Source organism: Pseudorasbora parva, chromosome 7 (assembly GCF_024679245.1).
Source record: "Pseudorasbora parva isolate DD20220531a chromosome 7, ASM2467924v1, whole genome shotgun sequence".
In the NCBI taxonomy this organism is placed as follows: Eukaryota; Metazoa; Chordata; class Actinopteri; order Cypriniformes; family Gobionidae; genus Pseudorasbora; species Pseudorasbora parva.
The window spans coordinates 35,548,736-35,575,307 of record NC_090178.1 but is presented as its reverse complement, the minus strand read 5'-3'; the positions used below and the strand labels follow the sequence as shown (position 1 = coordinate 35,575,307).

Sequence of the window (26,572 nt, the reverse complement as noted above, 5' to 3'; positions counted from 1 at the left end):
ACGACCCATTTTCCTCAGCTTTCAAATGCATGTTCAACAAGTGTTGGCTTCATCCTTAAATAGGGGCCACCTGATTCACACCTGTTTCTTCACAAAATTGATGACCTCAGTGACTGAATGCCACACTGCTATTTTTTTGAACACAGCCCTTTCAACTAATTCAACTAATTGCCCAATTGCACAGCCTTAAGAGCGTGCATATCATGAATGCTGGGTCTCATTTGTTTTCTGACAATCTACTGAACCTACTGGTAACTTGTTTGCCACGTAGCAATAAAAAAATATACGAAAAACCTTGATTATTCTGGTTAGTCACATTGTACTGCTATTATTTTGAACAAGACTGTATATTTGAAAATGTATAAAAGGAAATCTGGGGGAGCCAGTTTGAATGGGTCTGATGCCGCTTATAAATTGTTTTACCTATAATTTGCAGGTGCTATGCTTAAGTTTGTACGTAGAGGAGATGCTGGATCATCTGCCAGTACAAGCACAGACCCAGATGATCCACATCCAGCCTCAGCCAGTACTAGCACAGACCCAGATGATCCACATCCAGCCTCAGTCAGTATTAGCACAGACCCTGGTGATCCACATCCAGCCTTAGCCAGTACTAGCACATACCCTGATGATCCACATCCAGCCTTAGCCAGTACTAGCACAGACCCTGATGATCCACATCCAGCCTTAGCCAGTACTAGCACAGACCCTGATGATCCACATCCAGCCTCAGCCAGTATTAGCACAGACCCTGATGATCCACATCCAGCCTCAGCCAGTATTAGCACAGACCCTGATGATCCACATCCAGCCTTAGCCAGTATTAGCACAGACCCTGATGATCCACATCCAGCCTCAGTCAGTATTAGCACAGACCCTGGTGATCCACATCCAGCCTTAGCCAGTACTAGCACATGCCCTGATGATCCACATCCAGCCTTAGCCAGTACTAGCACAGACCCTGATGATCCACATCCAGCCTCAGCCAGTATTAGCACAGACCCTGATGATCCACATCCAGCCTTAGCCAGTACTAGCACAGACCCTGATGATCCACATCCAGCCTTAGCCAGTACTAGCACAGACCCTGATGATCCACATCCAGCCTTAGCCAGTACTAGCACAGACCCTGATGATCCACATCCAGCCTTAGCCAGTACTAGCACAGACCCTGATGATCCACATCCAGCCTTAGCCAGTACTAGCACAGACCCTGATGATCCACATCCAGCCTTAGCCAGTACTAGCACAGACCCAGTACAGCCCGATTCACCAACTGTAAAGCCGTCTTCAGCAAGCACTATCTTAAGAATCTATAGAAAATACTCTTTAATAAAGATTGTTTGTTTGAACCTCATTCTAAACTGCCAGTGTAAAAACTCACTTTATTTATATTCTTAAAATGAGAGAAATCACTGCTTATTCTGAATTAAGCTTAGGTTTAAGTTCTTTGAAAATCATCTATGACCTTTGGTACATGTCTGTCTTCATGCTCTGAGTATGGTTAATAATAAACGTACATTTGCATAAAACATGCATATTTGTCCATACCCATGTTGATTAGAGTATTAAAAACTTGAAACATATTTCAGGTACATTTAGAACTGATAAGAATGTGCTATTAAATTGTGATAAAATATTTAATCGATTTACAGCCATAAAAAAAAAAAAAAATTATATATACATAAGATTTACTGTCGCACTATGAAACTCGCTGCACATTGTGTCATTGCGTTCATGGCGCTGCAACGAAGTCGCAAGAGCTGATAGGCTAAAGCTATAGCTTCAAGCTAAAAAGTTAGTGTTCTCTGACATGGGTGTGGCTATGGGAATTAAAGTTTGAGCGACATTCTGGTACGGAAAAGGAGAGAGTAGAGAGAGTAAAGAGAAAAGAAAAGAGCTGACTACGCCACCCTGGTCACTAGACCAGGGAACTATCCTAATAAGGACACAGGTTTGATTTCCCCGTTGACATAGAGACGTGGAGTTACAAAAACACAAAATCTTTATTAAACCAAGATAAAAATGTTAGAGTGAATAACTTGTATTTTGAACACCCAAAAAGGGCGAATCACTGCTGGCACAGACACACCACAAGAGTGACACTGACGATAACTCAGAGGGCTCGTGGTTACCAGAAGCAGGACGAGCTCGTGCCACGCGTCACTAGAGTCAACGATGGTCAGGGAACACCCACACGTGCACAGCACTTCACACACGCACTCACTACAACCAAGGGTCAATCACTATAGGTTGTAAACCATGCTCTGTGTCTCAGAAGGACCCACCACCAAAAGAGCAACTAGCCCTCCCAGCTGGCATTTTAACATTGAGCCACTGTTGAATCAACGTCAGGTGCCAGTGTTGGATAACCGTTGAATTTTGTTTAGATTTTGCAAATCTAATCAACGTTGAAATGGCAACGTCTTTCCAATGTCACGTTTGTCAACATAGGTGAATTTGCCAACATTGAAACAATATTGATTTTAGTTTAGATTTTGCAAATCTAATCAACGTTGAAATGGCAACGTCATTCCGACGTCATGTTTCTCAACATAGGTGAATTTGCCAACATTGATTTAAGTTTAGATTTTGCAAATCCAATCAACGTTGAAATTTCAACGTCACTATAAAGTCCTGCTTTTCAACATAGTTTTTGTTAAACTGTTTTCACTGAAGTATTGATGTGTTCAACAGTAACACCAAACACCTTGAAATGGATACATAAACACTAAGTTTGCAAACACGCACAGTCAGCTTGGAAGAAGCCAATTGGTCAAAGGAAGACCAGGAAGAAGATTAATAAAGACATTTCACTGACGTAGGAAACATGCTTTATTACATAGCTGCAATTGTGCCAACCTTTCACATCAATTGTACACATGTCAAACTTTTACTTTACCCAAAAATTCTGTCATTAAAGGGTTAGTTCACCCAAAAGTGAAATTGAGGTCATTAATGACTCACCCCAATGTCATTCCAGACCCGTAAGACCTCCATTCCTCTTCAGAACACAGTTTAAGATATTTTATATTTTAGTCCCAGAGCATTGTGGCGATCCGAATCATTGATTCACGGCTGTTTGAATCTTTATTTGAGGTTTGAAAACAAACGCAGAAGAGAAGCCAATGCTGAATAAAATCGTAGTTTTTGTTATTTTTGGACCAAAATGTATTTTGGATGCTTCAAGAGACTCTGATTAACCCACTGATGTCACATATGGACTACTTTGATGATGTTTTTATTCCCTTTCTAGACATGGACAGTATAGTGTGCATACTGCATTATGCTCTGGGACTAAAATATCTTAAACTGTGTGTGAAGATGAACGGAGGTCTTACGGGTGTGGAACAACATTAGGGGGAGGAGTTAATGACATCAATTTCATTTTTGAGTGAACTAACCCTTTAAATGACTCGCCTTGTCGCTCCACACCCGTAAGACCTTCGTTCATCTTCGGAACACAGTTTAAGGTATTTCATATTTAGTCCAAGAGCTTTCTGTCCCTTCATTGAAAATGTATGTACGGTATACTGTCACTTTTTATGTTGTTGTTATTTTTGGACCAAAATGTATTTTCATTGCTTTCATTGCAAAAATTCTATCCAACCCACTGATGTCACATATGGACTACTTTGATGATGTTATTATCTTTCTGGTCCTTCTGGACATGGACAGTATACCGTACATACATTTTCAATGGAGGGACAGAAAGCTCGGAGTAAATATAAAATATCTTAAACTGTGTTCTGAAGATGGAGGTCTTACGGGTCTGGAACGACATTAGGGTGAGGAGTAAATGACAGAATTTTCATTTTTGGGTGAACTAGCTTTTTATAACCTTTAAAAAAAAAACGGCCCAAACATTGGGCAACATTAAACACAGCTGGTTAAGTCTTCCTTTCTTGTTACTTCTTTCTGCTACCGCCACCAGTCCTCTCAGGTGCATATTTCAAGTCTTTGGCCATGTATTCGTCTACTTTCATTGGCTTTAAGCTCAAGACCGCATCTGATGAGAAAAACAAAAAAAAACAGATCAGTATTAGCAAACACTACTCTCTCAAATTAAAATATTTAGCAAATATCAACTTTTGTGGCATTGCCAATGATCAAAGTATATAAATTAGTATTGATCAACATGCAAAGTCATTGATAATCATGTGCTTGAGCGAGCAACAAAAGGCAGTTGGTAGTAACCCTTGCTGCAGGTAGAGAAGTAAGTCTAGAGCCCAGAATGGAGTATTTTATTTATATATATATATATATATATATATATATATATATATATATATATATATATATATATATATAAATAAAAGTTTGGACACATTACTATGTGTAATGTTTTTGAAAGAAGTTTCTTCTGCTCATCAAGCCTGCATTTATTTGATCAAAAATACAGAAATTTTTTTAATATTGTGATCTTATTACAATTTAAATATTTGGTTTTCAATTTATTATATGTTAAATTACAATTTATTTCTGTGAAAAGCTGAATTTTCAGTATCATTCCTTCACCGTCACATGATCCTTCAGCAATCATTCTAATATTCTGATTTATTATGAGTGTTGGAAACAGTTCTGCTGCTTAATATATTTGATGAATAAAAGGTTTAAAAGAACTGCATTTATTCAAAATAAAAACATATTTTCAAATAATATAAATCTCCTTTACTATCAATTTAACAGTGTTTCTCAAACTTTTTCAGCCCAAGGACTACTTTATCTTCCAATTTTTTTCTGAGGACCACCTACAGAATCCCACTCTAACACGCCCCCCAAAACCAACAAAATAGGAAGGATAAGCTAAATTTAAGTTTAATATGCAACTGTTTCAAGTCAAAAACGAATCATTCAAACATAAATGCAATAATTTGATCAGAAATTATTATATACATTTTATAAAAAGTCTTCCACATAAACCTGTATTTAAATTTTACAAAAATGTAACAAAAAAAAGTTAAGGGTTAGTTACTTTCAGATTCAAATAGATGGTTGGGTTAGGTATGGGGACAACTTAACGTTAAAGGAGACTTTCAGGTCCAAATCTCTGGAAAAAAGAAGAAAGAAGAATGTGACGTGCTAAAGATGTATAGATATTCTTATGCCTCTCCCTGATTGGGTAACGGTAGTACAAGACAAAAACATTCAAACTGATCTAATAATATGTATAACGTTAGCTTCATGGAGCGTACACACATACACGCCGGTGGAACGACGGACTAACGGCAGTTCACGGTTAAACTAGTCTGCCCATACGTCTACACACACACAGAACGGCGTTTGACAGTTAGCTAGCATTAACTCCGGTTCGCGGTTAGTCTGCCCATATAAACACATAATTAATTAACACAATACGTATATGGACCAGAGTCAGGCACACTCAACATTTATTTAGGAATTTTCTAGTTATAAAATGTGACTTCAAAAACTTTGCTTACCGTCTGAGCTGTTATGCCCAAATTCAGTCGAATCGGTCCAGGTCAGAACCATAGACCGTAAAAAAATAAATATACAGACAACAAAATTAATCCAACGTAACAAAAGAAAAACCACTCAATCATTTGGTTGAGAGAGAGAATATATGGAGCACTGCCACAGGCCGGGTAAAATTACCACACGACTACCTGCGCAGTGACACAGCAAAGAGGGTTACAGTGGTGAAATTAAAGAAAACAAAAACACTAAAATAAACAAAATGAGAAACCTACTCCAACCTGGGGTTCAGTAATTATTAGAGTGATGCCACATACCTCAAATAAACAGAGGATCACTCATGGCGACATAACCCCCAGGGAGGTCAAGAAGTTGTCAGTGTGAAATAAAGAAATGAGAAATGCAATTCCAATACACATAAAAACATACAATGACTACATAGACAGAAACCCAGTGAAACAATATTAAAGTAATTAGAAACAAAACATTAAATTAAAATAGGAACAAGACAGCAGCAATAAATGTCCTAAGCCAGGCAGCAGTCCTCGAATGCCCTTAAACAGGCAAATTAATTCACCTACAAGAAACTAAATGGGAGCTAAAATATCAAACATGGACACCAATCCATCATTATGGTCTCACAAACCATGCATGCAAAGACCACGTCATTCATCCGGCAGCCACCGATAATGAGATCACAGACGAGCTGGAATACAGGAATACAAAACTCCCCATAACCACACACATACTAATAAAATAAATACAGCCCCAAAGCAGAAATAATCCTACCATGAAGTCAAGCAGCAATTCATCAGCATCGTTCAGAGCACTACAATGGGCACTGATTGTTAGACGGAGACTCGCAACAGCGAAAGCAAACCTTCTGCACGTTGTGCACTTTATCAGCACAACGCGGGTAGCTCTGCACAGCATGCAACAGTAACAGGTTAAAATCATGTGATCCCTAACATAAAAGCACATCCGGAAACAGCACTCACCTACAACAGAGGAAACCAGGGCACCGTAAAGACGGTTGCACAATGGCACCACCCTTGGCAGCACTACAGCCACACTTATATACTGTTGGGAATGAGATGCTGATTACCTGAACGTAGGGAAGAGTAATCAATCCCAGAGAGGACGGATGTCACCAGATAGTGGCACTTCACTACATTTGCAAACTGCAAATTTAACACAAAGTAGTTGTGTTGCTATGTGGTGTTGTGTTTGTTGTTTAGTAGCAGTAATATGCAGTTATTAGCTGTGTCCACTGTATTTTTCATGAGACCCCCCATTTGATATCCCACAATCCTGTGCGTTCCATTCTGTGACAGTTGAGCAAGAAAACAAGACGGCATCCGAAAGTTGCGTTTGCTGGTCAGTTTGTGTGTAAATGTATGTTTTTTTTACCAATATTTTCCACTTCTGGATTCATTTCTAGTGAGAAATTACTAATGTAGTAGTTCAATATTTGTTTGGTTCTCACCAAAGCTCTCTCTTGCTGTAAATCATTGAACTGTTACACTGCCTTATAATTCTGTCCGAAATCAGTTTCACAAGGTGCCTTCATGCACAAAACGTATGGAACCATGAAATGAATGCAGACAAACAACCCATGTATCCTACCGAGCCATTTCTTGTTTCACAGACTGTCAAGTCATTGTGCTGAGGCCTCACTGTCGGCACTGACTGCGCTCCCTGTCCAACAGCAGCTTCTTCTGTACTGTCCTGACTGACCTACTGACTTACTGTTACTGTGCACTTTCTGAACAGCAACACCATGGCTGCGTTCGGAACCGCATACTCCTTGAGTAGGTACTCAATTTCAATAAGTACTTACTTAACGAGCGCTAAAAGAGTAGGTACTATATATCCAGATCTCGTTAAGTATGAATGCGATCCGCACTTTATGCACTTTATACGTTATCATGTGACCCATGATGATATCACAAGTGCAACAACTTGTGTGACAGGTTTAATTCATCTATCTTCTATATATTAATATTGGTTTAAACGTGCTCATTTTGTGGTCTTGTTCAAGAAACAGCTGCCCATTTATTTTTTCATTGTAGTATAATAAATACATTTTAACCCTACTAATCTGACAGTTTCATCCTTTTTTATCCTTGCAAAAACCCAAAATCGTTAGAGGTGTTGAACTTGACAGTTTTGTAAAGGTTTTGCTGGAAATTGAATTGGTCATTAGAAGTTGGCTTATTAATTTAATGTTAGTTAAATGTGTGTGCTGTTAATCGATGACATCAATCGATGAATGTGAAAAATGTGAATGTTTTATTTAATTTGTTTTAGAAGGCTTTGACATCCAAAAGTAAGTGACACTGTATGAACAATATTAAAGGTGCACTTGTATTTTTACAGTAAAATATACAAAAAACACTAGGCCAGTGTTATATATTTTGTTCATATGAGTTCTTACAATATTCCATGTTTCCAACTATTTGTAAATTGTGAGAAAAATGCTATTTTAACTAAAGACCCGTGGCATCTCAGCATAGCGTTTGAGGGAGTCGCCTGTCAATTGCGTCATATCTGTGCCTCGGTTATGGTTTTATTTTGCAGAAGCGCTTTACTCTTAGCAGTGTGAACAAGTAAACGCATGAAGTAACGTCACAACAGGTGTTCGTCATCTGTGCTTGACCTACTTACCTGCCGCTCCGCTCCGTGCTCTCTCTCCCGCTGCAGACCTCGCAGAACCACGCCCCCCTTGCCACATACCCCCACCACCCGACTCAGGTCGGGGAGCTATCCGGCCTGCAGCCTCCCCCGCCCCACAGGAGAGGAAGTCAGCCGCAGCCATCTGAACACCCGGTCTGTGGATCACCTTGAACTTTAAAGGCTGTAAAGCTAGATACCAACGGGTGATCCGCGCGTTGTTATCCTTCATGCGGTGGAGCCACTGCAAGGGGGCGTGATCCGAACAGAGGGTGAACTCCCGCCCCAGGAGGTAGTATCGGAGAGTGAGGACGGCCCACCTGATGGCCAAACACTCCTTCTCTATGGTGCTGTACATCGTCTCTCTCTTATGCTGCGTTCACACCGCACGCGAATGACGCGATTCGCGCGAGTGATTTACATGTTAAGTCAATGCAGAGACGCGAATAGGCATTCTGCGGCGCGATTCGCACGAATGAGGCGGCGCGAATCACGCGAATTGAGCGTTTTGAACGTGTGATTCGCGCGAATCACGCGAATCGCTCAAGTTGAAAAATCTGAACTTTGGCGGATATTCGCGCCACGTTAACCAATCAGGAACTTGCTCCAGTAGTGACGTGTTTACAAGCGGCGGCAGAAATCTGAACAACAATGGAGGACAAGATCATCGTGGCTGTTTGTGGATACCCGGAGTTGTATGACACATCGTCATTTCATTATAGAAACAGGAATAAAAAGGATCTTGCTTGGAAGAAAGTGAGTGAGGAGGTCGGACAATCTGGTAAGTTGTAAAAAAAACGTCCTTTACTCAGTGTAGTTCTAGTGATATATATCAAGACTACTAGCTAGATAAAGCTGTCAAATTTGCAAATACTTTCCCGCTGAGTTGATTTGCTTTATTTAGATGAAGTGTGCAGAAAAAAGTGGAAGGGTCTGAGGGACACATATTTGAAGGAGAGGAGAAAGGACACTGAAAAGAGGAGTGGGTCAGCAGCAGGGTCAGGGAAAAAGTGGAAGTACTCTGCGGTCCTGTCTTTCCTCGACCCCTTCGTCTCCCCACGGGAGACAAGTGGAAATATGGAGAGGGGGGATGAGGAGAATCAGGCCGCAGGGTACGACCACCCCGAGAGCCAGGGCGAGACAGCAGCAGTAGGGTACTCAGAGACAGGTTTGTTGACAAGTAAAGCAACACAGTAGGGCATATTTTGTTGTATTTTTATGATGAAAAGTCGAAAATCTTTTTTTCCTAACTCGTGTAACGTGCAATGTGTGTAATGTTGTAAATATATGTAATATTGTCATGACAGAGCCGACTGGCTCTTTTGACGGCAGTGAGGCTGGGTCCCCTCTGCCAGAACCTGCTGCTGCTTCTTCCCCTGCTGGCCCTTCAACATCTGCTGCTGTACCCATAGGTGTGTACAGGCAATAATGACCATGTTTAGATGCATATATCTACAGTAAGCACTCATAGTTTAATAATTTAATAATTTAATAATCTGATTGCTACATTGCAGACACAACTATTATTCAATATTTTATATATATATATATATATATATATATATATATATATATATATATATATATATATATATATATATATATATATATCAATTCATTCTATATTATAATATAGCATAATTTAAAACCCACTTTGACTGTTGTTTCAACATATTAAAATATAATTCAATTTCCCATTTTGATTAAACACATGAATAATAAACATAATAGTTAAACACCCATTTTGATAACTGTGTTACTTGTAATCACACAGAATATTAAATGATTTACTGACCGCAGACAGATGGACAGGCGCTCTGCAGGTGGAATATGTAGGATGAAATGTAGTTGGTATCCTGGAGGGAAATCCTCCCACCGACTCGGGACAACAGGTCATCAAACTGGGATCGGCTCAGTCGAAAGTACCGCTGAAAGCGGCCATCATCCAGGCGCAGCTCTTGGAGAAGTTGATGGAATTCACCGAGCTGAGTGCGTCTCTGAAGGATCTGATGGACCCAGACACGGCGCCGAACTAGTGTACGCCGCTTTTCAGCCTTCCAAAGTAAATAAAGCGCAGCTACCCTCTCAACAAAATCGATGTCAGCCATTTCACGAGAAAATCGAGACACCACAGAGACACCAGAAAGAGCGGCAAATGTGTGAAGGACGGGCCGAGGAAAGGCTGCTCTTGCCGGGGGTAATGAGCGCTTGGCGCCGCTGATCGCATGGATCTCACAACTCCGAAAACGAAAACTAAAATGTTCAAATAAGCACTTTTTGTATAAAAAAAAACACAGATTTGAGCATTAAACAACAATGTTATCACCTGAACAAGTCTTCAAACTACGTTTTGTCATACATTAACAGTAGTATTTTTTACAGAAAAGAAGTCAAGTGACCCAGTCAAAATGACTAGCAGAAACCCCTCCCATGACGCGAATTCGCGTCTGTTGTGTAGTGAATGTCACACGCGAATGAAGCGAATTTGACGCGCGAATGAAGCGAATGGATTCAAAATGTTCACACGTCCAACTTCGCGCGAATAGCGCGATTTATTCGCGTCATTCGCGTGCGGTGTGAACGCAGCATAAGAGAGCTTTCGACTGATGTACAGCACCGGCTGTTTCTCCCCCTCCACCTCCTGAGACAGGACCGTGCCCAGCCCCCTGTCCGAGTTGGTTAGGAGCTTGTAGGAGCGGCCCACCACACAGAGCCACCTTTAACTGGGTGAAAGCCTGCTGGCACTGCTCCGTCCACCGAACTGTATCTGGTTCTTCCTTTTTAACACCTCCCTTACACAAGCATCCATCCTTTTGTGCCTAAAATCTGCCATAATTGTCCCTGTTCCCAAAAAACCTGCAGTCAGTAGTTTAAATGACTACAGGCCTGTAGCCCTCACCTCAGTGGTCATGAAAAGTTTTGAAAAACTTATGAGAACATCAAGGCCAGCCTCCCTCACAGCTTTGATCCCCATCAGTTTGCATATAGAGAAAAAAGGTCAACAGCAGATGCAATCAATACAACCCTTCATATCGCACTGAGTCACCTAGAGCAGCCAGGAACTTATGTCAGAATGCTGTTTATCGATTATAGTTCAGCATTTAATAGCATCATACCTGGCACTCTTGTGGAAAAACTGCTGCACCTAGGTTTTTCCCGTTCCATCTGCACCTGGATTTTGGACTTTCTCACTAACCGGCCACAGACTGTGAAAATTGGTTCCCACACCTCCTCTACCATCACTACTAGCATCGGCTCCCCACAGGGATGTGTGCTGAGTCCACTCCTTTATTCCCTGTACACTCATGACTGTATTCCCATCCACCCCTCCAGCACCATTATTAAATTTGCAGACGACACAACGGTGGTCGGTTTAATAACAGGAGGAGATGAGTCCATGTACAGGGAGGAGGTCCAGGCACTGTATAAGTGGTGTAGCAACAACAACCTGGTGCTTAATACTAAGAAAACTAAAGAAATGGTCATTGATTTTAGGAGAAAAAGGAATGTTCTTGTCCCACTACAAATTAACGGGGAGGAGGTGGAGCAGGTCTCCACTTTTAAATTCCTAGGGACAACCATCTCCGACGACCTCTCCTGGATCGACAAAACAACGGCCATTGTGAAGAAGTCCCAGCAGAGGTTGCACTTTCTCAGGATACTCCAAAAAACCAATCTGCGGAGAAATCTGCTAGTGACTTTTTATCGCTCCACCATTGAGAGTGTCCTTGTATACTGCCTCACAGAGTGGTACTCTGGATGTTCAGCAGCAAATAGGAAGGCAATGCAAAGAGTTATTAGGACTGCGGAAAAAATCATTGGTTGCCTGTTGCCTTTTTTTGAGGAAATTGCAAACAGCAGGTGTCTCCTTGGAGCCCGCAATATAATAAAGGATGACACCCACCCTGGACATGGACTGTTTAGCCTCCTGCCTTCTGGAAGGAGATACAGGAGTCTAAAAAGTAGGACAAATAGACTAAAAAACTGTTTCTATCCATGGGCCATAAGGACTCTAAACGGGGACAAGACATAATGTTGACTGTTCTTATTCTTAACATGCAATACATTTTAAGGTGCATAACACCAATATATTTTTTAATATATATTTTTTAACATGTTATGTGATTATTTTTATAGATGATTATTCATTTAATTTTATTTATTTAACCTAAAATGTTTATGGTTTTCTTTGTCTTTTGCTATTTGTGTGTGTGTTTTCAGTGATCAGATGGGCATTATAATTTTGTTGCATTGCAATGACAATAAAGCTTCTATACTATACTATACTTTAGTTAGATCAGTCAGTGGGCTGGCGAGGTCCGAATAATTAGGTACAAACCTCCTATAATATTCCGCCAGCCCAGTGGTGTAGTCTAGATTTTTGTAGTGAGTATACTGTGATTTCCCCCCGCCCGCATACGCACCCATCCCAGAGCGACACACAACAGGCACCATCACACTCACTAATGCAAAAAATGCTTTTCTTAGTATTTTTCGTCTTGTTTCTAGTCAAAATATATATAAAATTCGTACATTAAGAAACATTTACTAGACAAGTAAAAATTATTGTCTTGTTTTTGGAAAAAAATACACAAAATTAAGAGTTTTTGCATAAAATAAGATACTAATCTGCCATTGGGGTAAGAAAAATTATGTTGTTTTCTGTTTGAATTAAGACTATTTCTCTCCCCCCTTTGGCAGATTATTTTGCTCATTTTAAGCAAAAACCTGTGGTCCAGGTGACATATTCATATAACATTTAAGGATAAATATTGGTAATCAGACAGTTGGCAGCACCCAGTGACTTCCACAGTAGGAAAAAATATAGAGTATGAAAGTCAATGCATGCTGCCAACTGTCTGATTACCAACATTTCTCAAAATATCATCTTTTGCATTAAACAGAAGAAAGAAACTCACACAGTTTTGGAACAAATTGAGGGTGAGGAAATTATAACACAATTTACATTTTTGGGTGATCTATAGCCTACCTTTAAGAGCTACATTTAGCCTTAAATGTTATATGAAAATGGTACCTGAAACACAGGTTTTATCAGCTGTTATCTACCTAACGTACTGTCCCTCCTGCCTCCACTCTAACCAAGGATACTTGCTTACTTGCTTTTAAATACCCCTACCCCTAAACCTATCCATCACACACACACACACACACACACACACACACACACACACACACACACACACACACACACACACACACACACACACACACACACACACACACACACACACACACACACACACACACACACACACACACACACACACACAAATACCCCTACCCCTAAACCTACCCATCACACACAGACACACAAATACCCCTACCCCTAAACCTACCCATCACACACAGACACACAAATACCCCTACCCCTAAACCTACCCATCACACACAGATACACTAATACCCCTACCCCTAAACCTACCCATCACACACAGATACACTAATACCCCTACCCCTAAACCTACCCATCACACACACACACACACACACACACACACACACACACACACACACACACACACACACACACACACACACACACACACACACACACACACAAATACCCCTACCCCTAAACCTACCCATCACACACAGACACACTAATACCCCTACCCCTAAACCTACCCATCACACACAGACACACTAATACCCCTACCCCTGAACCTACCCATCACACACAGACACACAAATACCCCTACCCTTGAACCTACCCATCACACACAGACACACAAATACCCCTACCCCTGAACCTACCCATCACACACACACACACATATTATTTTGAGGTGCCAATCCGTTATAGATGGGAGCTTTACTGTATCTTGAAGATTGTTGTCTTCTGAGTTTCGGAGTTTCTACACAGGCAGTTTAGTTCAGAATAGGGCACAGTTTTTATGAACAATTGGTAATGTGAAAGCTGTCATGCGGACCTGGGAGCGCACCAGAACCACACCATACCTGGAGGAGGAATATAGCGCGGCCCCTTTAAGAGATGCGCGTCCCCCATTGAACTGCCGGTATTTTGTGTGTGTGTGCAGAATGTCCAGCGATTCACACGAACAGTGTGAAAAACACGGACTTGGAGCGCTTTTGTTTAGAAAAGTAAATTGCGTATTCATTTTAGCCGATTGCAATGCATTTAGTTCAATAAAACATGTAATGTAAGCGGTAATGGTGTTAATGATTTACCTCAGATATGAGCGAGAGTGAGCTTCAGTGCATCGCGCTCAGACTGCAGAGATGTGCTCGTGTAAACATCAGGACGCAGCGAATAGTTGATCAAAGTGCAGAAAAGTTGCGGTGATTGGTCAAAATTGCGAGTCGCACTGGATTTTCTGTAACGTCCGTGTCATCTGCTACAGCTGAAGTGTCACGCAAAGCTGCTGTAGCTCTAAGGGCAGGCTTCCGAAAACACTCAAAGAGTCTACTTTCGTTTCATATCTTCTTTTACATTAGTTAATTTCAAACTTGCGCCAAAAAAGACCGCCAAGCAACTGATTTTCCTTGGTAGGTGACGTCAGATCAAGGTCACAGGCCACGGAAGCCCCAGTGGTCCAAAAACGTTAGTGATTCGCAATCGCAACCACAGTCTGTGTACGCAACACAGACGTGGTGAATTATGAATGAAAGTTCTGTCACAAAACGATATTGTTACGTATCCTCACGCTTTTTTAAGTGGGTATACGGAAATCCTTGTCCTTTCCTAGTGGGTATACGGCGTATACCTGCGTATCACGTAGACTACACCACTGCGCCAGCCCCAGGAACTGTCTAACCTCCTTTTTGGCCTTGGGTCTTGGGCAGGCCGCAACTGCTGCTGTCTTATTAATTTGGGGACGCACCTGCCCATGACCCAAGTGGAAGCCTAGATATCTTACTTCAAACCGCCCAATTGCACCCTTCTTCGGGTTGGCCGTGAGCCCCGCCCTTCTCAGCGACCTAAGGACTGCTTGCAAATGCTGCATATGACGCTGCCAGTCACCAATATAAATGATGATATCATCGAGATAGGCAGCGGCATATGCAGCATGCGGCCAAAGAATTCGTTCCATCAGACGCTGAAAAGTCTCGGGTGCCCCGAACAGCCCGAAAGGAAGCGTAATGAATTGGTGCAATCCAAATGGCGTGGTAAAAGCGTTATTTTCTTTGGTTACTGGAGACAAGGGGATCTGCCAGTAACCCTTTGTCAAGTCCAGTGTCCAATAAAAACTAACAGTACCCAGCCGATCAAGCAATTCGTCAATCCGTGGCATGGGATAAGCATCAAATTTCAACACCGCGTTGACTTTCCTGTAATCCACGCTGAACCGGACCGAGCCGTCAGGTTTTGGAACCAAAATGATCGGGCTCGCCCAGTCGCTGTTGGATTCTTCTATAACCCCCATCTCTAGCATCGCGTCTAATTCGGCCTGAACCACTTTTTTCTTGTGTTCAGGCAATCTATATCAATCAATCAATCAACTTTATTTATATAGCGCTTTTACAATCACGATTGTGTCAAAGCACCTTCACAGTGTCAAACAGGATAATATTGCGACAAAATTAGATTTGGCTGTACAGTCGTACTGGAGAAAACAGTGATGTTATCAGCTTATTTTAATTTATCATATAGCAACAATGTTGGCAGATCAGTATTATAGTTTATAGAATTAAATAAGACCTAATTCATACATTTTATTTGTATAATAAGTTGAATAACTTTAATCATATTTATAGTGTCCCCAACTGAGCAAGCCAAGCCAAAGGCGACAGTGGCAAGGAACCAAAACTCCATCAGGGTGTGATGGAGAAAAATAAACCTTGGGAGAAACCAGACTCAGTCGGGGTGCCAGTTCTCCTCTGGCCTATATGGTCGGCTGCGTACAACCACACCCGGCTCCGTCTCAACGTGGTGTTGGATGAGGTCTGTCCGACCCGGCAGGGGCAAAAACACGTCGGCGAAATCCGCCTGTAATTGTTTGAGGTTTATGAGCTGGGAGGGTGAGAGGTGATCTCCCCCCGGGACCAGAGCGTGAGATTGTGTCTTTTGAACTGCCTCTGGTCCGAGATCATCCTCTCCACTCACTACCGTCGCCAGCATCACAGCCTCTGCCTCAACCCATTTTTTAATAAATTGAGGTGATATATCTGACGTGCCTCCTCCCTGTCTGACCGAATTACCTCATAGTTCAGATCCCCTACTCATCGTGTGACCTCAAATGGTCCTTGCCACTTGGCGAGTAATTTGGAACTCGAGTTGGGGAATAATAGAAGTACTTTCTCTCCCGGTGTAAATTGTCTTAATCTAGCCCCTTTGTTGTACAACTGTCTTTGTTTGTCTTGGGCCTGTAACAAATTCTCCATTGAAAGCTGCCGCAGCGTGTGGAGTTTTGTTCTCAGGTCCAACACAAACTGAATTTCATTTTTACTCGTGGATGGTCCATCCTCCCAAGCTTCCCTAATGACATCCAAAACCCCTCGGGGCTGGCGGCCATAGAGAAGCTTGAAGGGGGAAACCCCCAGTGGAGGCTTGGGGGACCTCGCAAACAGCAAACAAGAGAGGTTCTAGCCATTTATCCCAATTTTTGGCGTCTTCGTGAACGAATTTACGAATCATTGTTTTCAATGTGCGATTAAATCTTTCTACCAGCCTGTCTGTTTGTGGGTGATAGACGCTGGTTCGAATAGATTTAATGCCCAATAATTCATAAAGTTCGTGGATTGTCCGTGGCATGAACGCCGTGCCTTGATTGGTGAGAATCTCTTTTGGGATTCCCACCCGGGAGATTAGGGAGAACAGTGCACTCACAACACTTTTCGCCAAAATGTTACGCAGGTGGATTGTGATGAGCTGCCTGGAAAAGCATTTTTGGCTTTTTGGAATCAACAACTGGGTTGTAGTCTGTTTTGTCTGGGCATCTTGGGTCACCCGATACAACCTGTCCTTTAACATAGTAAAATAAGGAAAGGTGAGCGGTTGATCAGGACGAAGGGGATGGCCGTCGATGGCACAGACCTGATTAAACACATTTTTTAGCGTCTCATCCTGGGACTGTTCCAGGGGGAAGTCATCGCGCTCCGAAAACACTGGTGTTTCCGGAGCGCTCGGTTCCCCCGGATCAGTGCCCAGTGGTCTCGGTTCCACCTCCCCCGCCTGTGCAACCGCCACCTTCCCTTTCTCTTTTTTCTCCCAAGAGGCATCCACACATAAATATCCCAATAATTTATTAAATCCTGGCCAATTTGTCCCCAAAATCAGTGGATGCCGGAGGTGCTGGTTAACGGCCACCTCAATTCTATGTTTTTGCCCTCTGAATAGAAAATCCATCGGCACTAACGGGTATTCTCTCACCTCCCCGTGCACACACCTCACCATAACCATGCAGCGCTTATCCCATCCCCCGGGCTTGTGTATAGAGGTCTGGTTACAACCTGAATCCACCAAAGCTTGATAAGTACCCCCCTTGATACTCACGGGTATTTGGTACAGGCCAGCCTGATCGGGGGCGGCGTGCAGCGCGTCGGGGACCCGGACCAGCGTCCCCACCTCCATCATCGGACACTGATCGATAAAGTGTCCGGGATCCCCGCAGCGGCAGGTGCGAGGTGAGGTATTTTCTGTGATGGGTAGATGTAGGTACCTTTGTATGAGGGAGATTGTGCATATAATCCTCATTGTCCTCTAGACTCTTTCTAAATTAATTTGTGTTTGTGTAAATAGTTTTTGGGGTTTTTCTTGTGCATCAACAAAAAGTTTTTTTTGTATATTTGTTTTACAGATTGTTTTGTCAATAAATGAAGAGAGTTTAAATTTGGATGTGTTAATTATACGAAATTGCAGCTGTATTATTTTAAATGTAATTATGAATGCATTTAATTTTATTATAGTGTACATGTAAATTACGTTAAAGTATATTTTAGTTAACATTAATTGCTTGTCATTACATTGAGCAGTGCACTTTAACTATATTTAGAAGACACTAGAAGCGATTATGAAACTAAACATAAAGTTGTATTAAAGTCCCACTTAAGTTGTTCCAAAAAATCACTCTTAATTGCAACTTATTGTATTTTATTTCAAATTAGTATGTGATATATTTATCTAATTAATATGTGATATATATAAATCAATTACATCAATTACATTTAATGTGTATGTGGTAGCAGCGAGGCAAGGGACCGTGAAAGCGGACCGGTGGCGAGTGATAATGAGCGCTAGCTGGGTGATACACCGGTCTCGTCTCACCATGGCGGAGTGACGGGAGTATAAAAGGAGGAACAAAGACAGTGAAAGACGAGAGAGGACCAGGCCTGGGTTTTATGTTATGTTTTGTTTACGTTTTGTTGTGTGTCTGTGTCGGCAGTCATCCGTGAGGGGCTGCCCACGTTTTATTATGTGTGTGCGGGCGGTCGTCCGTGAGAAGGTTTACTTTCGTTTGGTTTATTTTGATTAAAGTTGTTGAATGTTTGCCGGTTCCCGCCTCCTTCCTTCCCATTTCTACTTTATTACAGTGTATTAAGTGTCAAAAACATTGCATTTAATTCACACTTAAGTGTATATTTAGCTGACATTAAAGTATGTTTTAGGTCACATTAATTGCACTTTAATTACATTTTTAAGACACTAGAATGGATTGTGAAAGTATATATAAAGTTGTATTAAAATTGTTTCAAAAAACCACTCTTGATGGCAACTTATAGCATTTTATTTCAAATTAATATGTGATACATTTGAGATCAATTACATTTAATTTGTATTAAGTGCATTGAAAACATTGCATTTAATTCACACTTAAGTGTATATTTAGATGACATTAAAGTATGTTTTAGTTTGCATTAATTGCTTGTCAGTACATTGAGCAGAGCACTTTAATTACATTTTTAAGACACTTGAAGCGATTATGAAAGTGCATAAAAAGTTGTATTAAAGTCCCACTTAAGTGGTTTAAAAAAAAAATCACTCTTAATTGCAACTTATTGTATTTTATTTAAGATTAATATGTGATACATTTGAAATCAATTATATTTAATGTGTATTAAGTGTGTTGAAAACATTGCATTTAATTCACACTTAAAGGTGCACTATGCAATTTTCCGTCCACTGGAGGGCGCCTATTCTAAACAAAGGCATAGTTTGATGACGCCAAGTGTGAGTGCAGTATCTTGAGACATGTGGTCTTCATCTCACAGCTGGTGGAAAATAGGACTCGGGCAGAAATCATGTTCATGTATGCGGTTATTAACGTTACTGCAGTGTAAAGCAGAGCAGGACCGAGTGTTGTGGCGCTAAACACGGCTGCTGGAGCAATTGTTAAACAAACACACGGCTCGTGAACACCGGGACTTTTATTGTGACGGGACGGGATACAGTCGCCGGGCCCCTGCAGTATTTACGGTCATGAATATAAGGTAAAGCAGCTCTGTTTATCATATTTGATACATTTAAGTGTGTTTAAAAGGATGTTATGACGTTACTCTGTGCGTTCGCTCGGCACTGCTGTGACATGTTTACAGTGTTGGGCAGTAGCGAGCTACAATTAGCGACGTTACTAGTTTAACTACATGTAGCCCGTTGATAAAATATATCTATATATTATTTTATTTTTCATCAAGATTTGCCTTTATATTGTTTTTGTGGTTTTATACTTTATATATAGTTTACGTTTACTATTCACATGTTTTGAAAACATGCTTTATATTGTTAAAAGTGTTTATTACCGGGCTCTGTGAAATACTTCATTCTGATTGGTCAATCGCGCATTCCAGCGGTATGTTATTCCCAAATAACAACCGCTCATTCGGGTACTACGAGTTATCTTGACCAGTACTACTTCTATGCTTAACGCTGGCGCCATCTTATGGCTTAAACAGCCGTAGGTTACAATGGAAGACTTCAAGGCAGGTTTCCTTTATAAAGTTTTTAATATAAATATTTTTCTTACACAAACGCATCGATTTGAATCAAAAGGCTCTATTAACCCATCGGAGCCGCATGGAGCACGTTATTTGACGTTATTTTTTATGTACTTCTAACACAACTACAACTACTGTTTGGATTAACGTTAGCCTGGACTTTTTAAATATAACTCTGATTGTATTTGTCTGAAAGAAGAATGTCATATACACCTATGACCTATGATAACTTGAGGGTGAGAAAATCATAGGCTTGGTTTCATTTTTAGGTGAACTAACCCTTTCAGCATTCATTTTCAACATTTAGCAAGGGCATATGGCAAATAAGCAATAGAGAAAGGCTTAAAGCAGGTGGGAACTTTTTCTTTGTGGAAGCTTTGCGTAAGAGTTTATTTGAGACTAGTAGCCGTGTAATAAGTGGGATAATGTACACCCAGCCGGTTGCAGAATAAACCCCTTCAGAGTGATGCGCGACTCTGTCTGACTCTGTCAGGGTTTATTCTGCGATAACAACCGGCTGGGTGTACATTATCCCTTACATAAAGCTTATCCAGGCCTAATTGGGTATGTTGCATGTCAGTTTGTTTTGGAGAGCGATCTGATTTGTCAGAGGGGGCGGGAGGAGAGAGCGCAAAAGGAGAGAACAAAGAAGAAAAAAATAGCGGAGAGAATGAACGAGGACACAGAGTGTGACGCAGTAAAACAAATGCAGTGATATATCGTTAACTAAGAGAAAAGAGTTTATGTAATTTCGTCCAGAAGTTAAAATATATTAAACTCTACATTAGTTCAGCAGTATTCACGTAGCGTTAGGTGATTGCATTAAATCCATGAGACTATATGTGACACACTTTCATTTCGGGAATGTTGTGTGTATTAACCGGAGACTGAGCTCCTTCAACAGTGTTGGAGTTGATACCCAGGTAGCGCTTCAGGTACCCAGGGATTCCTGAAAGTTCCCCTGGCATCGCGGGATTCCCCGATCGGGTCCGCACAACAAATGTTGACATCTGAATATGGTGCATCACGATCTTTCTCTTTCCTCTCAACCAACTCTCCGTGGATTCGTCATTGGTTGGACTGTGAGTGTGAGTAATCCTTTCCATTACTGTTTACTGTTTGAAGCAGCAATGGTATTTTTTTCTGCCCCAATGCACGTGAGCGTCGTCCAGGCCTGCACCGTATTTTATTTGTTTATTATTGTTGTGTTTGATACCTTTACAAGTGTCTGGGCCCAGTGAAGTTTAATTTCTGACTGAACTGCATTTAAAGTGATGTAAAAGGTTTGCATAGTCACATGCAATTTGTGTAAAACCATCCTCTGTGATTTATTTTGCATCTATTTAGTGCACGTTAAGTAAACGAGACACACGTGATTTTGTTTGTTCAAGCGTCTTTATTATTATTTTTTTCTGTGAAGGGTGACATTCTGTGTTTTATTCAGTTTTCCTGAGAACGATCTTCAGTAATCCATATCGAACCCAGAGCGCTCTCAGGGCTCTTTTCTCCAAGCAACCCCTCCATGAAAGTTCACCTGATAGTATCATCCGAGCAGTTGGAGAGCTGCTTGAGAAAACCATCAGACCTAGTAGTGATACTAATGCTTTCCGACGCTTGATAACCTTTTATGGAACCATTCCCACTCCTCCAGGTGAAGAAAATCTAGACCATTGGCTTGCACAGGCACATTTAACCCTCTGGTGCTCTTCGGTCATTTCTGACCGAAAAATGTTCTGTTTTAAAATTTTAAAAATCCCAGCTTCATCAGAATGATATGAAACTTGGTGACTTTTTTAGCATTAGGTATGTAAACACACAAAAAAATTGGGGTCATGATTCGAGCATGCTAATTGGTCATTAAAAAAAAAGTAACGTTCATTGTCTTCGGTCATAAATGACCGACCATAGGAAATTAATGGGAAATCGGCAAAAATACAAAAATTCTATGAATATTTTTGTGTACAATCTACAAATCGGCCACAATGCTGAAAAAAAGTACACAGCAGTAAAGGGGTGACACTCTAAAACATCAAGAGTGTGATACTGACACATCCACTCACACACACGCACACACACGCACACTTATACACACACACACCTATGAAAAATGTAATCTATGAACCACATTTAGAATTTTTAAAAATCACAGCTTCATCTGAAAATTATAAAACTTGGTTACTTTTCTAGCATTAGGTATGTAAACACACACAAAAAAATTAGGGCATTATTCGGGCATGCTAAGTGGTCATGAAAAAATTACTTCCACTTGTGCTCTTCGGTCAAAAATGACCCCCATAGGAAATGAATGGGAAATCTGCAAAAACACAAATATTTGGAGGATATTTGTGTGTACAATCTACAAATCGGCCACAATGCTGAAAAAAAGTACACAGCAGTATAGGGATGACACTTTAAAACATCAGGAGTGTGATACTGACACATCCACTCACACACACACGCACACATGCACACTTATACACACACACACCCATGAAAAACTGAACCTATGAACCACATTTTGAATTATTAAAAATCACATCTTCGTCAGAATGACATGAAACTTGGTGACTTTTCTAACATTAGGTATGTAAACACACACAAAAAAAAAAAAATGAGGACATGATTCGAGCATGCTAAGTGGTTGTAAAAAAAATACTCCCACTTGCCATAGGAAATGAATGGGAAATCTGCAAAAACACAAATTTACAGAAAAAAAATCACCATTTCTAAAAAAAAGTAATAATATAAAAATAGTATTTGATTATTTTTATATATTTATTCAAATCCAGCTAAAAAAAATTATTAAATGTGTTGAAAAGTGAACTTGGGAATTCACAAGCCCCTCCATAGAGACCTCTAGTGGATTACACCCATGGTTGCATAATTTCTTAAATAATTCCAAAAGAGGGCGCTAATCTGCCTTCAGTTATTATTTTTTTTGAAGGCCTAGTCTCTATTTTAACCTAAAATACTGCAAATAAATTTTTTTTTTAAATAAAATGTTTTTAAAAAATATATATTTTATAATTTTAAATGGCAAAAATAGACAATAATTATTGCATAAATATTAAAAAATACCATCAAATCATCTCAAAATACAAAATTAAAAAGAAAAAATATTATTGAAGAAAAATAAATCGCATTGGTTTTACTGGGGTGGAGGAAGTTTAATTTTTAGGTGTCCGGTCACTTATGACCGGGAAGACAACCAATGTAACCCGTAAACGAGGAGCACCAGAGATTGAGGAGTGTGGCTGTTCCAACTGAGAAAAACAAAAAGGATTGTTGAAAGCTTAAAGGGTCCTGCATTAGATATTATCCAATCAGTGAGGCTAAATGAGCCAGATGCAACCCCTTCTGACTATTTAAAAGCATTGGAGAATGCTTTTGGTACTCCTGAGTCAGGCGAGGACTTGTATTTTGCTTTCAGATCTATGCACCAGAAGTCCGGTAAAAAGCTGTCTCATTTCTTGCAAAGGTTGGAGAGATCTCTTAGAAGAGTTTTGCACCGAGGGGGAATATCTCCTCCACGCACAGACCAGGTTAGGCTAGAACAGCTTATTAGAGGTTCCACACAGTCTGACATGATAGTAGTACATATATGGCTAAGGGAGAGCAAAGAAAATCCTCCTACCTTTTTGCAGTTGTTGAATGAGATTGAAGAGGAAGAAGAATATGAGAACAGCTTAGTGTAATGATGGTGTCACAAGGTATATCCGCGTCTAGAGAGTTCCCCAGGAGAGATGGCCGAAGCAAGCCTAATAGTAACCCGAAAACCTCCGTTACCTCCTGAAACTTCAGATTTTTTCTGTTACAGATGCGGTGAAGACGACCATATTGCCACCCATTGCAATTCATCTGAGAACACTGCAAAAGTCATTCAAAAGCTGATCTGTGCTCTTCGGAAGAATAGAGGTGGAAAGGAACCAGCATCTGCAACGGTGGATAACTTTTCTTTTCGAAAGGGAAAAGTAGAGTCTCTGAAAGCCAAGTCGCTTACCCGAGGGGTTAGTGGGCCCATCTCCTCTGGTTGATGTCCCGCTTGAAGGGCAGCCATGCAAAGCCCTACTGGACAGTGGTTCTCGTGTCACCATAGTGTTTGAAAGTATGTACCAGCAGCACCTTTCGCATGTTCCTCTTATGCCTCTTTCAGACCTTGCTATATGGGGTCTCAGCGATTCTACTTACCCTTACCGGGGTTATATAGCTGTTGAATTGGCGTTTCCTGATGTCAAAACCCTCTCTAAAGAGAAGATTTCAATCTTGGCACTTGTGTGTCCAGACCCCAAGAGTCCAGATCTGGTTTCAGTCATTCTTGGCACAAATACTTCCAAGCTGAATACACTGTCGGCTCACTGCAAAGAGTTGGTCCATAGCAGTAACATCAAAACACTGAGAATACTTCCTAATGAGTTGAATGTTGCCAAACAGTCTTTGACATCCAACAGCAATGTTCCTGCTGATGTTGTGGGACTCGTAAAATGGGCGGGCCAGGACCCTTAACCATCCCCCCCTCACAGTACTAGTTATGCTGTGTGCAAGGTCATGCCACAACAACCTTTAGTCAATCACATTCTTCTTGTAGAGATGTCGGAAGAAAATCAACTCTCTGCTGGTGTCCTAGTGTCTTCTCTGGTGATGACTCCTTCTTCTGTGGATGTCGACAATTTCCTTGTACCCCTTCAAAACGAATCTCACAAGGGAACTGCATTTCCGATTGGTACTCTAGTGGCTCAAGTATGTATTGTAGACACTGTCACAGTGCCAAAGAAATCACTTTTCACACAAAAAGTCCTAGAACCCAACTTGTTTGACTTTGGCGAGTCGCCAATTCCGGAAGTCTGGAAAACACGTCTGGTCAATGCATTGTCACAGAAATCTGGAGTATTTTCAGTAGATAAATGGGATGGAGGACTAGCCAAGGGGGTGAAACACCCGATAAGACTCAGTGATTTCAAGCCATTCCGAGAGAGATCCAGGCGGATAGCCCCAGCTGTCCCTATGCTTCCCCTATAGTAATTGCAAGAAAGAAGAATGGACGAATACGCATGTGCATTGACTATCGCACATTGAACTCCCATACAGTGCCGGATCAATACACAATGCCCCGTATTGATGATGTTCTTGAATGTTTGACTGGCAGCAAATGGTTTTCTGTCCTGGATTTGCGGAGCTGGTATTACCAGATTGCAATTGCGGATGAAGATAAGGAGAAAACAGCGTTCATTTGTCCTTTAGGGTTCTACCAGTTTGATAGGATGCCGCAGGGGATCACAGGAGCTACTGGTCTATCTGGATGACCTGATAGTGTTCGGGAGAACCCTTGAGGAGCATGAAGAACGCCTGCTGAGAGTTCTGGATAGGCTAGAGGAATGTGGCCTCAAACTTTCACTTGATAAGTGTCAATTTTCCCAGCCCCAAGTGAAATATCTGGGCCATATCATTTCTGTAGCGGGTATTGCAACATACCCTGAAAAGGTGAAAGCAGTTCTTGACTGGAAGAAACCGGTAGATTTGAAGTCACTGCGATCATTTCCTTGGATTAGAATGAGCCGCCTGGAATGGAATTTCCTGGGTTGTAACAACTGGGTTGTATCCTCTTTTTTTTTTGTCTGGGCATCTTGGGTCACCCGACACAACCTATCCTTTAAGACTGCAAAATATGGATAGGAGAGTGGTTGGCCCAGTTGGAGGAGGTGATGGGGGGGGGGGGGGGTTCTTATCCTAAACATAGACAAAGTTTCAAAAACTATGTTGGGCATTTGATGTAGTATTTCTGTGTCAAAAATACTCCTTCCGGTTTCTCACAAGTTTCAGAGAGTTTTTTTCGAGTATGAGTCCGCTTGACGTCATCGGGTCGGAATGTCCTTGTATGGGCCGTACGGGCTCTTCTCCCGGAAGGGTGCGCGCACGCAGATTCACTTGTCAGTGCAACACTTCTGTCATGCCGCACTCCACTTTATTTCCTATGGGTGACATCAAACAACTTTAACAACCCGCATAGCATTCCGGGAAGGCAGCGCTGCATTTGAACCGATTTGAACGCAGAAATGACGAGAAGCGTCACAACATCACGCTTCAATCATATCGCAAAAGTGGATCTCCACAGTCACTGCTGTCACAGGACTTCACGAAATCAATAATGTTACCGAAGAAGTGTGTTTTTGACAGAGCGGTCCCAACGATAAATGTTCACGGTCGTGCTTTGGAAGCAGGTGGTGAGTAAAACTGCTTCATATGTCTGTGTTGTTTGCTATCGTCGCGTAAGTAAACATCAGTAAACAACAAGATCGTGTATAGTTACTTTATCAATGGAGCATGCGATGTATGGTGTGTGTTTAAAGGGGGGGTGAAACACTCAGTTTCAGTCAGTGTCATGTCAATCTTGAGTACCTATAGAGTAGCATTGCATCCTGCATATCTCCGAAAAGTCTTTATTTTTTTAATAATTATATAAGAAAGATGCGCTGTTCCGAGTCTTTCCGAAAAAAGCCGAGCGGGTGGGGGCGTGTCGTGTGAGCGGAGCTAAATAATGACGTGTACAGCAGCG

At 41.2% G+C, this 26,572-nt stretch overlaps 1 protein-coding gene and 2 long non-coding RNA genes across 3 annotated transcripts in view; 1 reads left to right on the top strand and 2 right to left on the bottom strand.

Annotated features, from left to right (window-relative positions):
* LOC137083844 (placenta-expressed transcript 1 protein-like) overlaps positions 1-26,572 on the top strand; it is a 100,660-nt gene that overhangs the window by 35,306 nt on the left and 38,782 nt on the right. The gene's annotated exons all lie outside the window — the stretch shown is intronic.
* Positions 3,450-5,490, bottom strand: LOC137083843 (uncharacterized). Its single transcript, XR_010906622.1, has 3 exons — positions 5,442-5,490; positions 4,976-5,050; positions 3,450-4,009 (listed from the first exon to the last, which is right to left on the bottom strand). It is a non-coding gene; the product is annotated as an uncharacterized lncRNA (long non-coding RNA).
* LOC137083842 (uncharacterized) lies at positions 5,581-6,477 on the bottom strand. The gene is made up of 4 exons (XR_010906621.1): positions 6,435-6,477; positions 6,226-6,358; positions 6,083-6,142; positions 5,581-6,013 (listed from the first exon to the last, which is right to left on the bottom strand). It is a non-coding gene; the product is annotated as an uncharacterized lncRNA (long non-coding RNA).